At 47.3% G+C, this 18,617-nt stretch overlaps 1 long non-coding RNA gene across 1 annotated transcript in view; it reads left to right on the top strand.

Annotated features, from left to right (window-relative positions):
- Positions 1-394: 394 nt before the first annotated feature.
- LOC138258633 (uncharacterized) overlaps positions 395-18,617 on the top strand; it is a 74,204-nt gene continuing 55,981 nt past the window's right edge. Inside the window, exon 1 of the long non-coding RNA XR_011198468.1 lies at positions 395-520. This is a non-coding gene — a long non-coding RNA (uncharacterized lncRNA). The remainder of the gene's footprint in view (positions 521-18,617) is intronic.

The raw sequence follows: 18,617 nt of genomic DNA on the forward strand, positions 1-18,617 counted from the left end.
CTGCCCTCCGAGACACACGCGCTAAAAGACGGTCGGAAAACCTCCGATCTGCTCACAGCGCATGCGTGTCAATGGGCACAGAAAGAGGACTGCGTCCTCTTTACAGTGAGCGCACACTCACTGAACGGCCTGCTCCCACTCCACGCTGGCAGAGAAAGGGGGAAAGAAATAATGCTGCAATTGAAGGAGTGGAAGCTCCTAGAACACCTAAATAACTTAAAAACAGAAGCGCTTGCAATCGCGATTGCGTTTTACAGGACAATAAATCACATACAGTTTAAGCACATTTGCACGGGTCATTTAACTGGCTGCTGGAGCAGCAAACAAAGAGGAAGGACTATGACACACAGGCTATTTATGGGCTCTTGGTGTGGCAGTGATTGGTGGACTTGGCATCATGGGAATGTTAGTTTTAAGTTATATTGTTTTTTATTGGCTGCTGTTTTTGTCAGTAAAGAGTAAGCATAATCCGAAGCCTCCGGTCCTGACATTGAATCCAGCGCACCAACATTCTATTAAGGTAACTCTTTACACATGTAACAACCAGTAAAAACAGTTAACGTTCTCTCCTGCAGTTGCTCCCGTTGGTCACGTCAGCGACAACCGCCTCAGTGCACCTTTTCTACAGGCTGCGCGTAGGTTTGGGACCAGCTTTCCTGACGTCGCTCGTGTCAGTGACACGCACCTCCCACGTTGAGTCGTGGCTGAACCAACCGCCCAACCTGCGCGCGTTCAGGTCACTCTGGGCAGGAAGAATAGAGTCACGTTGTTTGACGTCAGTGACGCATACGTCTGTCCGACGTCTTACCTGCGTAGGCAGTTCCTGAAAGATTTGAAAGTTAGTCTCGTCCTGTTGTCGTTCTGGGAAACTAATTCAAATTCTGTGATGTGAGCCTGACTTTCAGGAATCAGTGCGGCACAGAAGGTAGCAGACCGCTACAAAAAAGACCCACATTTTCCCAAGGAAATCCGGACTTGGGCTGTGACGTTAAGGCCATAGTTTTCAACGTTGGAACTGGGGAACTAGGTTGGAGTCATGACATATTGAGATTTTGGCCAGAGCACTTAATCTTCCCGTGCCCCCCCAAAAAAAAGGAATACGACCGTGTGTAATGTAACAAGTGTTTATGTAAAACTATCAAATACTAATGGTTCGAGCTATATAAAATAAAAAGCATCCCCTTGTCAAAAAGTGGAGCGTACACATCGTATATGCGAATTTGTACCTGTGTTAACCCATTTTTACAACCAGTCTTGCAGATTAGTGGCACTTTAATAATATTACCGAGCAAAGGGGACCAATCAGTGTTTCATACTAAATCTTTTGTTAACTACCCCCTGTGATAATTAGGTTCCCTTAGTCGATTTGTGGCGTAACCTCAGATTCACGTTTTAAGCAAGTTACCGCACGTTTATCAAATTATAAGCAACCCTGTATGAGGTTGTCGGTCCGTTGACATCAGAAAGAAAAAAGCTGCGACAATACATTTAATAATTTTAAAGTGCGCCGAGAGTTGTGCGGGATCATCACATGGTAGCAACAACACTATTCCCATGTGACCTTTAGGGTGCCCTCGGATTACCATAATAGGAGCTGAAGTTCATCAAGTTAATACTTTAAAGTTGGGAAGTAATTAACAGTTAAGAGTCTGTTTTAGGAGGAGAAGTGTCCTGTGTGTCCGACTCTTGTTGTCTAGATAACTAGGCACTCTGTAAAGCAGAGAGGTGGTCGTATAACTGGCATCCTATAGACACGTGAGGACGGAGATGAGACTCCTGGAGCGAACTGGCTGTCGCCGTCCATAATGTTTGAGTGTAGCTGGTTAGTGGATGGTCGGGGTGGATAAGGAATGCCTGGCCACAGGATAATCTGGAAGTCTGAGTCATTTCTAGGAGAGCTGAGAGCAGCTCCAACGGTACACCACAGGGAGTGTTTACTGAGGGCTCTGGGAATAGATTTGTGGTATGATTCAGGCGTTTCCGGAGGATCTAAGCGGCAATCATATCTCTTCAATGACACTGATATTAGTCATGTCCACATTTGGCAATCCTGTCATAACCTGTCATGGTGTTCAAATCGAAAGAGTGGGTCTGGTGGTTATTGTATAGCTTGAGAATGTGTTTTCTAAAGGAATTTGAAGATAGTGTAAATATTTAACTTTTTTCCTGGAAGCCATAGAAAAGTACCTGCACAATACATTTCCACCTCACACTTTAGGAATTCCGTTTTGTAGGTGGCATGACCCCTCTCTTTATTCATAAGTCTATAGTGTGCTTCTTCTAATTATATCTCTTATGAAAGTGAATTAGCTCTACAATACTGTTGGTATTACCACTAAGGAACACCAGGAGCTACGAACGACTTCGGTGTCATTTTCCGTGCTTGTCATAAACAGAGCTTGCTGTTATTGTCACTCTCACTGTTAATTTGGTAACCTCTTATTGATTATCTTAACTTTTCTTTGGCCATTTCCTGTCTTGAGAAAGCGGAACATTTTCATATCAGTTATTTTGTGCCCAATGGTAGAAGTGTGTATAGATGTCCAGCTAAGCTCTTTTTAGTCTTTGACACCCATCAACAGGCTACATCACTTTAAATCCCCTACGTGCTAATTAAACTACATAAAAGGGACACCATAGTGTCAGGTAGTAATCAACAGCTATTAATAAGTGATAACAGCAGTCTATTTTGCTATGTGAATGAAATTATTTTAGTCATTATTTTTATAAGTATATACATTCATGTATGAGCACTGTGTATTACAGATAATCTGTAGTATAGGATGTTGGAGGTGATACAATTTGAGATACCCTCGTTGTATACATATATGGTATACCTGACTGGCCAGTGATGTGTGGGGACTGCCAGATGTTTTTTTAGCCAGCAAGTATTCTGGAAGAGTTACCTCTAAGAGAACGAGGCCAGCTACTGCAACAGTAGACCCTAGGGTAAGTTAGCTGATTCATGCCATTCTAGAAGGTCTGAATGGTGAACCCCACCCCTAAAAAGAATAAAATTTGCACACACTTACATTAAACATGTTCATGTCAGGGCTCTGAAACGTGAAACGGAGTCTGGCACACGTTGTATGCATTAGGACTGCTTGATTTTTAAATTTAGTGGAAGCACAATAAATAAATTGTTCATTACCCACTGACGGGCTTAAGAAAGTACATGCAAGCCACAAATACACCCGACGCTAAGATTATTTCCACCCAGGAACTGGGAGGCCTCTCTGTCGTTCATGGGTACATGTTGTGTCTCAAACTGTTTTGCCTATTGTAATGTTTAATTACACCCCACAATGTGGTTGTCATTTTATCATAATTTCTGATTAGGAGGGGCAGAGTCCCTTACCAAGGTCTAAAGTTTTATTTTCCTTGCATATTTTGAAGAAAATATGCACAGCACCTTGCAGCTGGCTGTGTATATTGTGTTTGAATGTGTAATTTAGGAAGATTGCCAGTGATCAGCCTGGCCAGTAAGTGCTCTGGAAATTTTAGGGCCTTATCTAGAGGCTTGTGAGAGGACAGCGGCCCCAGCCTAGAACTCCCTATCCTATCAGCATCAAATGCACCCATAGGGTAGAGAGGTGAGCCAATCTTAGGCTTACACACGGAGGTTTTGTGGGGTTACAGCCTCAGAACACAATAAAGCAACCAATGAATATAAACAACCTTATGTCCAAGCAATGTTTATCCTTAGGAAAAGAAAACGTATTTCACTCCAATCCCACACAATGTAAAACTGTCCATAACATTTCAGAAGCAGCAAATTATGTCAAGCCCTACTACCTTTCGGTGGATACTGGGGAGGTGGCTTAGGCTGCTCATTTCAAACTGCTTTGCTTGGTATTACTAGTGTCACAGTGCCCAACCTGTTTCTGAGATTCCTTATATTAGAGATGTGGGATTCCTGAAGTATTTGTAGGTGACCCAAGTCATGGATAAACTCTGGTGGTGGAGGAGGAGAAAACGTAATTCTCCTCCTTCCTCATTGTGGTTACCTTGAATGATGGTGGTAGTCTGATCCTATAGGTGGGATCTCAGAGTTTGTGTGTCCTGGTGCTTCAGAAGAGCAGTGTTGCTGTACTTGGTGGTGTGCACTGCATGGCCCACAGAGCACAAAGGGCAGGGACCTCGACCCAGTCCAGCAAACTAGTGCATGATTGGCATCTATACTGCCGGCACAATATAACAGGTAAGAAAAGGCTGCTCTAGCTCCATTCAAAGAGGCTGTGGTGGAATTGTGGTGCTTGCGGCTTGGAGGGTCTTGCAGCTTGGGATCTTCCTTGGGCCTAGCCATGAAATCCTATCAGCCACCCATGGTGAGTACTTAGATCTTGATGTAGATCTCTCTGTAGAAGAAGTTCTCTTCTGGCACTTTCACTCCCCTTGTATGGTGACTGCAGATTCTAGGGTGGTTTGTTTTAGCTCCTCATGGCCTCTTGATGTTCAGTTTTTGCAGTGGAATGGTATGGTGACTGCAAACTCTGGGGTGGTTTGTCTTAGCTCCTGCTGGCTTCTTGGTGTTCAGTTTTTGCAGTGGAATTCAGGCTGACTTGAGTTCCTCAGTGTCCTCCGTCTACAGGGGCAAACAGTCTGCTCACAGTGCAAAGACATTTCAGGGACTCCTGGGCATCACACTTGCAAAGCAGTGCACGCCCTTCCCTAGTGCTGCAGTGGGTGTCTTCAGCTCTTCCTGCTTTGGGTCCTTTCTGGCCCATTTCCTTCTGAGACGTATTTTCCTCGTACAAAAGCACCTACAGTGCTCTTGCAAACAATCAGTCAACTATCTCTGTAAAAACAGGGTCCAGACAGCATCTCCTGCCAGCCTTTGTTGATGATTCTACACTTCTGGTTCAAACCAGGCAAGCAGAGTTGAATGTAGTTACCCCAACTATCAAGCAAAGAGTTTCTCAGTCACCACTGTCGTTGAGACCCCAGATTATGGTAGAGAAATTTTGGCACACTGGCTGGAAGTTTCTTCCCTATTCTTGTACTAAAGTTGAAAGCAGTACTTGTGCATTCCAACAATTAGCCTAGAGGCAGAGTCTGCTGTTTTTAGGTCGAGCCTAGGACAGCGTATGCGCTCCTTGCACATGATCCTTGCTTGTAAGACTATTATGTATAACAAGAGGTTGCATCCCAACCATTGCCTGCCATTCCTTGGCTTCTTTGTCACTATTCTTTTGTGCCTCCTAATTGGCCAGTGCTTGATATGCATCACTTTCTTTCCTTTTTGTGGAGCATGGACCAAGCAAAGAGTGATTCAGCATAATTAGTGCCCAGCTGCTGCTCGTGCTGTGATTAAGGTGCTATTTTTTCTTCTCCCCTCTGACTCCTGTTGTTTTCCCATCCCTCTGTTGCCGCAGATGAGGACATGGGTTAACTGCAGGCTAGTTAAAAAGGTACAAATAAAAGATAATTATGGAGGCACTAGTCTTCCTCATCACTGCATTGATGTTTGAAGGTGAAGCTAACCTTACAACGTCACCAGCATTTTGCCCCACAGGCCACAGTCCAGCATCCTGTAGGAAACTGGCCTGGTGTGTGGTGAGCACCTATTGTGTTATCACCTTATACCAGTTCGAGGTATCCCCTATTAGTGAAGAGTTAGCAGAGCCTTTTAAGCCCGGGCTCTCCAGCAATAGCTGTGGATGAGCAGCCAAGAATTATCTTAGAGACATGCAAAGCTTATGGAATACCTCTATAGTCACACAGCACCATCACATATGAAAGACCACACAGTGTGCCTGATTACAACTTTGGAGGAGGTGTTAATCCGTCCCAAAAGTGACGGTAAAGTGACGGATATACCACCAGCCGTATTACGAGTCTATTTTATCCTATGGAACTCGTAATACGGCTGGTGGTATATCCGTCACATTTGGGACGGATTAACACCTCCTCCAAAGTTGTAATCAGGACCAGTGTTACAAAAATAAAGGTACTTTAATATGGTAACACAAATAATAGACTACTAATAGGCAGTCCCCTCAACTGGAGGTAAGTAAACACACTAATTATATACACAATAGCAATCAGTAAGGAGCATAAAACAACAAGCATTGGCAAAAGTATTAGAAAACAGTGTAGGCCCTAGGGGAGGGCCAACCCATATGCTAAATAAGTGAATGCGAGATACAGTCCCCCACCCAAGGATGTGGACTCGTTAGGGGAGAGCTGGAGGAAAAATGGAACCCCAAAAGGTGAGTACCAGAGTGACCCCCAGCAACCAGGAGAGCAGAGGTAAGTGCCTGGTTTCCGCCAAAACCAACAGGAGGACTTTAGAAATGGATTGTGCAAGACCCAGACCAGACTGGAAGAACCCAAAGGTAGATTCTGACAGAAGAGGACCTGCAAATGAACAGGACCAAGTCCAGTTTGTGATGAAGTGTCCGGTTATGGCAGGAGCCACTACCCACCCTTCTGTGGATGCAGGACCAGGTCTACGGGGCCTTAAAGACCAGCTGTGCAGCACAGGATCTGAGGAAGAGTCCCTGAAGAGATGCAGATGGTGTCTCACATCAGCTCTCGGGTTGCAGTGGGTCAGTGATGCAGGAAGACCACCAACAAGCCTTGGCAAATGCAAAAGAAGAGGAAGACAAATTGCAAGGCTAATGAAGACCAGCAAGGCCCAGCGGACTTGACCTAGGGAAGGGAGTCGGGGGTAACCCTCAGCAGTCAGGAGAGTCATCAGAATAGGATGCAGCCCCCACAGACAACCCACTGGCAGTAGGTACAGCAAGTCACAGTGAGGCCCACTCAGTACACCTTAAGAGGAGTCCCACGTCCCTGAAGCAGAAGAGAGGGGACTGTGCTTGGCAAATACAAGTGCTGGGGACCGGGGATACACGAAGCCTGAAGATCCCTTGGAGGAGCAGCAAACAAGCCTTGGTAGCTGCAAGAGTTGTAGTGCCCGGGGGTACTGTCCCGCAAGGAGAGGCAAGGACTTACTGTCACCCAAGTTGGACGGCTGGCAAAGAGGACCAAGGGTACCACTCCAGACCACCACATGTGATGCAGGATCCACACCATTCCGGAGGCGAGAAGATCCACGCAGCTGGTCGTCATTGCAGTTGGTACCTGCAGATGCAGGGGAGTGACTCCTTCACTCCAAGTAAGATTCCGTCTTACTTCTTGGTGCAGGCTGGAGTCTCGTCAACCTCAGAGGATGCACAGCCAGGGAAATGTTGCAGGTGATGGAAGGAGACGGAAAAACAATGTTCAAAGCGGAGTCGTCGCTGGAGTTGCAGATTGTCAGTTCCTGAAGAGTCCAGCTGCAGTTCCAGAGGCCAGAAGATGAAGTAAACAATGCAGAGGGGTCCTGCTGGAATCTTGCATATCAAATCTGAGGACCCACTCAAAAGGGAGACCCTAAATAGCCCTAAAAAGGGGCTTGGTCACTTCTAAGGTGACCATCTATCAGGAGGGGGCTGTGACTTCACCTGCCTGACCTGGCCACTCAGATGCTCCCAGGGGCCTCTGCCCACCTTGGATTCAAGATGGGAGAATTAAGTGGCTACCTGGAGGAGCACTGGGCACCACCCCTCTGGTGGTGATGTACAATAGAGTGGTCACTCCCCTTTCTATTGTCCACTTTCATGCCAGAGCAAGGACCGGGGGGACCTGGACTGGTGCAAACTGGTTTTTGCAAGGGGAGCATCAAATAATCAGAGCATCCCGGTGGCTTGGGGAGGCTACCCCTCCCAAGCCTTCTCATACCTATTTCCAAGGAAAAGGGTGTTACTTCCCTCTCCCACAGGAAATCCTTTGTTCTGCTGTCCTCTGCCTGAGTTGGTCAAGCAGCAGGAAGGCAGAAACTTGTCTGAGGGGTGGCAGCAGCGGGGGCTGCCCGGAAACCCCCAGAAAACTGGTAGGGCCAGTACTGGAAATCCTCTAAGGATCCGCCAGAGTGCATGGAAGCATAGATCCAATACTGGCAACAGTATTGGGGTATGATTCCGACATGTTTGATACCAAACATGCCTAGGTTCGGAGTTACCATTATGTGGCTAGACACAGGTGGTGACCTGTGTCCAGTACATGGGTAAAATGGCTTCCCCGCACTTACGAAGTCCAGTGTAATGGAACTGGAGTTCGTAGGGGCACCTCTGCTCATGCAGTCGTGCCCTCACACACAGGTACCTGCACCCTGACCTCTGGGTTAGGAGGGTCTACCATAGGGGTGACTTATAGTGACCTGGTGCAGTGACCTGTGGTGAAAAGGTACATGCACCATTTCACCAGGCTGCAGTGGCAGGCCTGCAGACACATTTTACATGGGCTCCCATGGGTGGCACAATACATGCTGCAGCCCGTGCGGACCCCGTGGCCCCAATGCCCTGGGTACCTAAGTACCATATATTAGGGACTTATATGGGGGCACCAGTATGCCAATGGTGGGCTGTGCTAAGTCCTAAGCAACCAAATTTAGAGGGAGAGAGCACAATCACTGGTGTCCTGGTTAGCATGATCCCAATGAAAACAGTCCAAGCATACTGACAGCAGGCAGAAAGTGGGGGTAACCATGCTAAGAAGAGGGTACAACACACACACACTTACAGTCACGCATGCATGCCCCTGTCTACAACAAAGCGGACAGCATTGACAACAACAAAGCCCCACAAACATCAGAATGTACATATACAATCCTCCTTTGTCGAAAAATAACAACCAATAATTGCTTTGTGAACCGACTGCTGAAACTAAACGCATGATTCGTCCACCCCTGAAATAAGAGTGCTTTAACACCCAAAAGTTACCCACCTGACCAAGGCAACAAACACAAAAGGTCCCTGGACAGAAAGAAATACAATAAATATGAACCATGCACAGCAATGGGGGCAGGGTATAACACTCCAAACTACATCAATCATATGACTGTCAGTGAGGGCGATATCAATAACAAGCAAGCTTTGGCAAAGCCAATATGTCTCGCCTATGTGAGAGCTTTTGGCTTTGTCAATGTTTTTTCATCCATGTTGCACAACAGCGCAGCCTCTTATGGTCCAGGCAGCTCCCTTCCCAGGTGGCTGGTGGATGACTGCTGTAGGTTTGCCTGGGTCCCGTGTTGAGTAGCAGCTGTGGGTCATGCTGTGACTGGGTGCAGGTGCAGCGGTCATGCTGCAACTTCACAGATCGGACTCAGCTCAGGTCATGCTATAACTTCTCCGTTTCTACCAGGAATCACAGTGGAGAGCCTGTGGCCTTTCAAACCAGGCCACACAAGTTGTCCACAGTCCTCTTCTTCGGTACTTAATATACTGGAGTCACATTGCACCTTGCCTCTCATGGACAGTCACTCCTCTTACATGGGTGGCAGGCTCCTTCCTTCTCACCGCTGGAAAACTGGCTTCTAGGCACTTCAAGCCAGGCAATTAGCTCTTTCAACAGGTCATGTCTCCTTTGGGAAGCTGGCTACAAGGCCGTCACCCCCCTTTGGTTGCACAGCAGTCCTGTGCGGAGCATCCCCTTGCTTAGTCGTAGAGAATTGAAACTAGAACCACAAGTGGGTCATTGGGTCCCACTTTTATCCCACTTTTTGCACTTTCAGAACTGTTTTGGTTTGATTTTCCCTTTTCAAGTGTTTTCTCCAGATTTCTCTGCATTCACAGCCTTTGTGTAGTGAGATGCTCGTAATAGCACAGTGGTCTCCAGCCTGGAGCACCAACAACAAAAGCTCAAAGAGTTGTGAGCTTTCTGTACCAGTCTGTCATCAGCCACACTGAAGAGTGGTCAAGGGAAAGGCAAAAGGCTGGCCTCACCTAAGGGATCTCCTTTGCTTCGAAAAATAAAGACTGCAGTTCTACCCTTCACCGCCACCACATACCAGATGGCAGTGCTTCAGGAAGACTAATCAGCAACTCTTCTCACTAAAAGGCCTAATCGAATTTCTAGAGGAGACAGTTTCCTCTTTCTCTACTTCAGCATTTATGTCTCCACAATGCAGCTTCAGTAATGTCACAATACACTTCCAGCGTCTGGTAAAACAACCTCACCTCTATCTCATTCACAAGGCCAGGTTTGGGATATCCAAAATGTATCCCACAGGCCACCATTACTCTGGTTCACTAATATACACCATGCATGTAACACACAGGCCCCATACATGAACACGTACAACATACACTTCAGATGTTAGCACTAGGATCTGGTTTAGCACGTAGAAGCAGTACTTTACACAAGTGGACAAATGGGCCTCAACTCCAGTAACACTGATGAAAAAAAGGTCTGGCCACAATTATGGATTCACAAAACATGGTATGCTGCCACCACCACTGTATATATTAAACCATGATCGGAACAGTAGTCCAGTTGTCTGTACAATGAGGACACTCTTGGGGCAACCCCTCGGGTCACATGGCAGGTCCAGGACCTCACTCATGACAAAGGACAGACCTTGGCCTCTGAGCACACTAAATTAATGTGAGGCTAAGACCAAAATAAAAAAAAACAGGATTCCAAATACATGCATTTGGGCATTCAGGGGAAGGGAATTCGACTGTACCCTAGGCAGGACATATTCACGTTCCAACAATGGGTTTGTAAAAATATGTGTGTGCAGTGCTTGTCACTCTTACCAAGTTTAAGCAGCTGCTGGTCTGAGCATGGTTTCTGGGACCTCAGCAAATCTTTTTAGCTACTGTTATAATCCCACATACAGCCAAGTGCTCTAAGGTGAAAAGACTGGAAGTCCTGTGTCTTATGGCTCATCTGCAGTGCTTTGTCCTCTGCCTGGGGATGATAATGTGACATCGTAATGATATACCTCAATGTCTCCAAACTAAAAGGGAATAAATGTAGTCTAATCCTGCAGCTAACTCACAGTGTTTGATCCTGCATTAGCCTTAATATGGTGAGCGTAATCTAAATAATGGTTTATATGGCATAAATATGTGAATGGGTACTGCATTGCTAAAGGGCAAAAAGTCTTTAGAGCTTGATAACGGAGTGGGTTTTTCCTGCTAAGTCCTGTGCTGCTGCACCTCTTCTGGTATCCTGAAATGTACAAAGTGAACCTTCCCACTGTCAAAATGAAGAGTGGCAGTGCCTACTTTGCTCTATACAGTGCACTACGCGTGTAAACCCTTTCCAGCCACCCTCCAATTTGAATGATCCTTTATTAGGGTGACCAGGCGTCCCGGATTTGCCCAGACAGTCCCGGTTTTTCACCAGCTGTCCCGGCAGATTTCAGGAATTTTATCTCATGTCCCTGTTTTTACGAGAGGGTCGCATGAACGCTGTGGGAGGGGATTTTTTTGTTTTCCAAAGAAAAGATAGTTAGCAGGTGTTATCAGAAACCAATTTAATTAACAGGCTTTATACTTTCTTTAACCCCTTCGCTGCCAGGCCTTTTCCCCCTCCTGTGCCGAGCCTTTTTTTGGCTATTTGGAGCAGTTCGCGCTTAGGCCCTCATAACTTTTTGTTCACATAAGCTACCCACGCGTCCTTTTTTTCCAACATCCTAGGGATTCTGGAGGTACCCAGACTTTGTGGGTTCCCCAGAAGGAGGCCAAGAAATTAGCCAAAATACAGTGAAAATTTAGTTTTTTTCAAAAAAATGGGAAAAAGGGGCTGCAGAAGAAGGCTTGTGGTTTTTTCCCTGAAAAGGGCATCAACAAAGGGTTTGCGGTGCTAAAATCACTAGCTTCCCAGCTTTCAGGAACAGACAGACTTGAATCAGAAAACCCAATTTTTCTACACAATTTTGGCATTTTACTGGGACATACCCCATTTTTACGATTTTTTGTGCTTTCAGCCTCCTTCCAGTCAGTGACAGAAATGGGCATGAAACCAATGCTGGATCCCAGAAACCGCAACATTTCTAAAAAGTAGACACAATTCTGAATTCAGCAAGGGGTAATTTGTGTAGATCCTACAAGGGTTTCCTACAGAAATAACAACTGAAAAAGAAAAATATTGAAATTGAGGTGAAAATGTCAGATTTTCAAAAGCAATATACCGTTACGTCTGCTGGACTCTTCTGGTTGCGGGGATATATAGGGCTTGTAGGTTCATCAAGAACTCTAGGTACCCAGAGCCAATAAATGACCTGCACCCTGCAGTGGGTTTTCATTCTATGCCGGGTATACAGCAATTCATTTGCTGAAATATAAAGAGTAAAAAATAGCTATCAAGAAAACCTTTGTATTTCCAAAATGGGCACAAGATAAGGTGTTGAGAAGCAGTGGTTATTTGCACATCTCTGAATTCCGGGGTGCCCATACTAGCATGTGAATTACAGGGCATTTCTCAAATAGACGTCTTTTTTACACACTGTCTTACATTTGGAAGGGAAAAATGTAGAGAAAGACAAGGGGCAATAACACTTGTTTTGCTATTCTATGTTCCCCCAAGTCTCCCGATAAAAATGATACCTCACTTGTGTGGGTAGGCCTAGCGCCCGCGACAGGATATGCCCCAAAACACAACGTGGACAAATCACAGAAAACAGAGCTGTTTTTAGCAAAGTGCCTACCTGTAGAATTTAGCCTCTAGCTCAGCCGGCACCTAGGGAAACCTACCAAACCTGTGCATTTCTGAAAACTAGAGACCTAGGGGAATCCAAGATGGGGTGACTTGTGTGGCTCGGACCAGGTTCTGTTACCCAGAATCCTTTGCAAACCTCAAAATTTGGCTAAAAAAACACATGTTCCTCACATTTCTGTGGCAGAAAGTTCTGGAATCTGAGAGGAGCCACAAATTTCCTTCCACCCAGCGTTCCCCCAAGTCTCCCGATAAAAATGATACCTCACTTGTGTGGGTAGGCTAGCGCCCGCAACAGGAAATGCCCCAAAGCGCAACGTGGACACATCCAAATTTTTGAAAGAAAACAGAGCTGTTTTTTGCAAAGTGCCTACCTGTAGATTTTGGCCTCTAGCTCAGCCGGCACCTAGGGAAACCTACCAAACCTGTGCATTTCTGAAAACTAGACACCTAGGGGAATCCAAGATGGGGTGACTTGTGTGGCTCAGACCAGGTTTTGTTACCCAGAATCCTTTGCAAACCTCAAAATTTGGCTAAAAAAACACATGTTCCTCACATTTCTGTGGCAGAAAGTTCTGGAATCTGAGAGGATCCACAAATTTCCTTCCACCCAGCGTTCCCCCAAGTCTCCCGATAAAAATGATACCTCACTTGTGTGGGAAGGCCTAGGGCCCGCGACAGGAAACGCCCCAAAGCGCAACGTGGACACATCCAATTTTTTGAAAGAAAACAGAGGTGTTTTTTGCAAAGTGCCTACCTGTAGATTTTGGCCTCTAGCTCAGCCGGCACCTAGGGAAACCTACCAAACCTGTGCATTTCTGAAAACTAGAGACCTAGGGGAATCCAAGATGGGGTGACTTGTGTGGCTCGGACCAGGTTCTGTTACCCAGAATCCTTTGCAAACCTCAAAATTTGGCTAAAAAAACACATGTTCCTCACATTTCTGTGGCAGAAAGTTCTGGAATCTGAGAGGAGCCACAAATTTACTTCCACCCAGCGTTCCCCCAAGTCTCCCAATAAAAATTATACCTCACTTGTGTGGGTAGGCCTAGCGCCCGCGACAGGAAACGCTCCAAAGCACAACGTGGACACATCCAATTTTTTTTAAAGAAAACAGAGGTGTTTTTTGCAAAGTGCCTACCTGTAGATTTTAGCCTCTAGCTCAGCCTGCACCTAGGGAAACCTACCAAACCTGTGCATTTCTGAAAACTAGAGACCTAGGGGAATCCAAGATGGGGTGACTTGTGTGGTTTGGACCAGGTTCTGTTACCCAGAATCCTTTGCAAACCTCAAAATTTGGCTAAAAAAACACATGTTCCTCACATTTCTGTGGCAGAAAGTTCTGGAATTTGAGAGGAGCCACAAATTTCCTTCCACCCAGCGTTCCCCCAAGTCTCCCGATAAAAATGATACCTCACTTGTGTAGGAAGGCCTAGCGCCCGCGACAGGAAACGCCCCAAAGTGCAACCTGGACACATCCAAATTTTTTAAAGAAAACAGAGGTGTTTTTTGCAAAGTGCCTACCTGTAGATTTTGGCCTCTAGCTCAGCCGGCACCTAGGGAAACCTACCAAACCTGTGCATTTCTGAAAACTAGAGACCTAGGGGAATCCAAGATGGGGTGACTTGTGTGGCTCGGACCAGGTTCTGTTACCCAGAATCCTTTGCAAACCTAAAAATTTGGCTAATAAAACACATGTTCCTCACATTTCTGTGGCAGAAAGTTCTGGAATCTGAGAGGAGCCACAAATTGACTTCCACCCAGCGTTCCCCCAAGTCTCCCGATAAAAATGATACCTCACTTGTGTGGGTAGGCCTAGTGCCCGCAACAGGAAACGCCCCAAAGCGCAACGTGGACACATCCAAATTTTTGAAAGAAAACAGAGGTGTTTTTTGCAAAGTGCCTACCTGTAGATTTTGGCCTCTAGCTCAGCCGGCACCTAGGGAAACCTACCAAACCTGTGCATTTCTGAAAACTAGAGACCTAGGGGAATCCAAGATGGGGTGACTTGTGTGGCTCGGACCAGGTTCTGTTACCCAGAATCCTTTGCAAACCTCAAAATATGGCTAAAAAAACACATGTTCCTCACATTTCTGTGGCAGAAAGTTCTGGAATCTGAGAGGAGCCACAAATGTCCTTCCACCCAGCGTGCCCCCAAGTCTCCCGATAAAAATGATACCTCACTTGTGTGGGTAGGCCTAGCGCCCGCGACAGGAAACGCCCCAAAGCGCAACGTGGACACATCCACATTTTTGAAAGAAAACAGAGGTGTTTTTTGCAAAGTGCCTACCTGTAGATTTTGGCCTCTAGCTCAGCCGGCACCTAGGGAAACCTACCAAACCTGTGCATTTCTGAAAACTAGAGACCTAGGGGAATCCAAGATGGGGTGACTTGTGTGGCTCGGACCAGGTTCTGTTACCCAGAATCCTTTGCAAACCTCAAAATTTGGCCCAAAAACACTTGTTCCTCACATTTCTGTGGCAGAAAGTTCTGGAATCTGAGAGGAGCCACAAATTTACTTCCACCCAGCGTTCCCCCAAGTCTCCCGATAAAAATGATACCTCACTTGTGTGGGTAGGCCTAGCGCCCGCGACAGGAAACGCCCCAAAGCGCAACGTGGACACAACATATTTTTTCACAGAAAACAGAGGTGTTTTTTGCAAAGTGCCTACCCGTGGATTTTGGCCTCTAGCTCAGCCGGCCCCGGGGGGGGGGGAGGGGGTGTGCAGAAATGCCCTAAAATAAATTTGACCCCCCCCTGCCCGGGAGCGATCCTTGCCTACGGGGTCGGTCCCCCTACGTGACATTGGTGCCAAAAAACAAATCCCCGGTGCCTAGTGGTTTCTGCCCCCTTGGGGGCAGATTGACCTAAAATCGGCCAATCTGCCCCCAAGGGGGGCAGAAATGGTCTAAATACAATTTTTCCCCCAGGGGAGCGACCCTTGCCTGATGGGTCGCTCCCCATCTCTAAAAAAACAAACAAACCAAAAAAAAAAGATGCCCTGGCGCCTAGAGGTTTCTGCCCCCCCTGGTGGCAGATCGGCCTAATAATAGGCCGATCTGCCCCCAGGGAGGACAGAAATGGCCTAAAATAAATTTGCTCCCCAACCTCCCCCCCCCGAGAGCGACCCTTGCCTACGGGGTCGCTCCCCCTGCGTGACATTGGCGCCAAAAAAACAAATCCCCGGTGCCTAGTGGTTTCTGCCCCCTTGGGGGCAGATTGACCTAAAATCGACCAATCTGCCCCCAAGGGAGGCAGAAATTGTCTAAATACAATTAGCCCCCCAGGGGAGCGACCCTTGCCTGATGGGTCGCTCCCCATCTCTAAAAAAACAAACAAACAAAAAAAAAAGATGCCCTGGCGCCTAGAGGTTTCTGCCCCCCCCTGGGGACAGATCGGCCTAATAATAGGCCGATATGCCCCCAGGGGGGGCAGAAATGGCCTAAAATAAATTTGCAACCCCAACCCCCACCCCCCCACCAGGAGCGACCCTTGCCTACGGGGTCGCTCCCCCTGCGTGACATTGGCGCCAAAAAACAAATCCCCGGTGCCTAGTGGTTTCTGCCCCCTTGGGGGCAGATTGACCTAAAATCGACCAATCTGCCCCCAAAGGGGGCAGAAATGGTCTAAATACAATTTGCCCCCCAGGGGAGCAACCCTTGCCTGATGAGTCGCTCCCCATCTCTAAAAAAACAAACAAACAAAAAAAAAACACAAAAAAAAATATGCCCTGGCGCCTAGAGGTTTCTGCCTCCCCGGTGGCAGATCGGCCTAATAATAGGCCGATCTGGCCCCAGGGGGGGCAGAAATGCCCTAAAATAAATTTGCCCCCCCAAACCCCCCCTGTGGGAGCAACCCTTGCCTACGGGGTCGCTCCCCCTGCGTGACATTGGCGCCAAAAAACAAATCCCCGGTGCCTAGTGGTTTCTGCCCCCTTGGGGGCAGATTGACCTAAAATCGACCAATCTGCCCCCAAGGGGTCAGAAAGGGTCTAAATACAATTTGCCCCCCAGGGGAGCGACCCTTGCCTGATGGGTCGCTCCCCATCTCTAAAAAAACAAACAAACAAAACAAAAAAAAAATATTAATAATTTGCCCTGGCGCCTAGAGGTTAATACCAATAGGCCGATCTGCCCCCAGGGGGGGCAGAGATGGCCTAAATTAAATTTGCCCCCCCCTCCCCGGGGAGCGACCCTTGCCTACAAGGTCGCTCCCCTTGCGTGACGGCGCAAAAAAAAGATCCCTGGTGCCTAGTGGTTTCTGCCCCCCTTGGGGGCAGATTGACCTAAAATCGGCCGATCTGCCCCCAAAGCGGGCAGAAATGGCCTAAATACAATTTGCCCCTCCAGGGGAGCGACCCTTGTCCAAGGGGTCGCTCCCCATCTGTAAAACAAAAAAACAAAAAAATCCCTGGTGCCTAGTGGTTTCTGCCCCCCTTGGGGGCAGATCAGCCTAATCAAAATAGGCTGATCTACCCCCCAGGGGGGCAGAAATGGCCTAAAATAATTCCCCCCCCCCCCCAGGGAGCGACCCTTGCCCAAGGGGTCGCTCCCCTTGCGTGAAATTCACGCAAAAAAAAAAACTCCCTGGTGTCTAATGGTTTCTGCCCCCCTTGGAGGCAGATTGGCCTCATCAAAATAGGCCAATCTGCCCCCAAGGGGGGCAGAAATGGCCTAAATATAATTTCCCCCCTAGGGGAGCGACCCTTGCCTAAGGGGTCGCTCCCCACCTAAAAAAAAAAGAAAACATAACAAAAAAAAAAAAAATGATCCCTGGTGCCTAGAGGTTTCTGCTTCCCCTGGGTGCAGATCGGCCTAATAATAGGCCGATCTGCCCCCAGGGGGGGCAGAAAAGGCCTTCCCAAAAAAATGACCCCCCTGGGAGCGACCCTTGCCCAAGGGGTCGCTCCCGTTGCGTGAAATTCACGCAAAAAAAAAAAATTCCCTGGTGTCTAATGGTTTCTGCCCCCCTTGGGGGCAGATTGGCCTCATCAAAATAGGCCAATCTGCCCCCAAGGGGGGCAGAAATGGCCTAAATATATATTGCCCCCTAGGGGAGGGACCCTTGCCTAAGGGGTCGCTCCCCACCTAAAAAAAAAAAAGAAAACATTACAAAAAGAAAAAAAAAAAAAAAGATCCCTAGTGCCTAGAGGTTTCTGCCCCCAGGGGGAGCAGAAAAGGCCTTCCCAAAAAAATGCCCCCCCTGGGAGTGACCCTTGCCCAAGTGGTCGCTCCCTTTTGACAGTTTCAGTAAAAAAAAAAAATCCCTGGTGTCTAGTGGGGTTTCAAAAGCCGGATTGCAAGCAATCCGGCTTTTGAAACCCTGTGAGAGACTTCAAAGGGAAGGAAATACATTTCCTTCCCTTTGAAGCCCCTCCGGGCCTCCCCCATGGGATTGAAAGAGAAATGCTTTGCATTTCTCTTTCAATCGCGCTGGAAGCAGAGCTTCGTCACGCGCTGACGTCACGGGGGGGTTGGGGGGTCGGGGGTGGGAGGGGAAGGGCTTCCCCTTCCATCCCTGACTTGGGGGAGTGGGGGGAACCCCACAGAGGGAGCGCTAGTGCTCCCTCTGGGCTCTGTGCACAGGACGTAATGGTTACGTCCTGGGCACAGCAGCACTGTGCCTCAGGACGTAACCATTACGTCCTGGGCACAGAACGGGTTAAAAAATGCATTTGATTTTTGCTCTAAGTTCCTCTTCTGTAATTCTGTGCTGATGAGCGCTGTCATTCTGTGCGATTGGTTGAAGTAAAATTGTAATCCTTCCTCTATTTTTTGTTAAACGTCCCGTTTTTTTACTTTAAAATTCTGGTCACCCTATCCTTTATTGACCCAGGGGAGTCGACATTCATTACTGCCTGGAAAGTCTTTACCCAGAATTCTTCCTGCCTCTGTCATCACTGCCTACATATACCTTTAACCACTACTCAGGTCCTGGCAGCAGAGTTCCATGGAATCGTCTTCACAAAGACGAATCATTTTTTGTTTCAGAATTTGAAGATGACCGCAATGGAAGGCAATACAGTACAATACTGCGCACTTCTCATTTAGCTAGAATTACAGAATTCTGGTTTCTACTAATAATATTACTAATAAATCGGTAATTTCCCTGCAGTGTTTTATGC

Source organism: Pleurodeles waltl, chromosome 9, assembly GCF_031143425.1.
Source record: "Pleurodeles waltl isolate 20211129_DDA chromosome 9, aPleWal1.hap1.20221129, whole genome shotgun sequence".
In the NCBI taxonomy this organism is placed as follows: Eukaryota; Metazoa; Chordata; class Amphibia; order Caudata; family Salamandridae; genus Pleurodeles; species Pleurodeles waltl.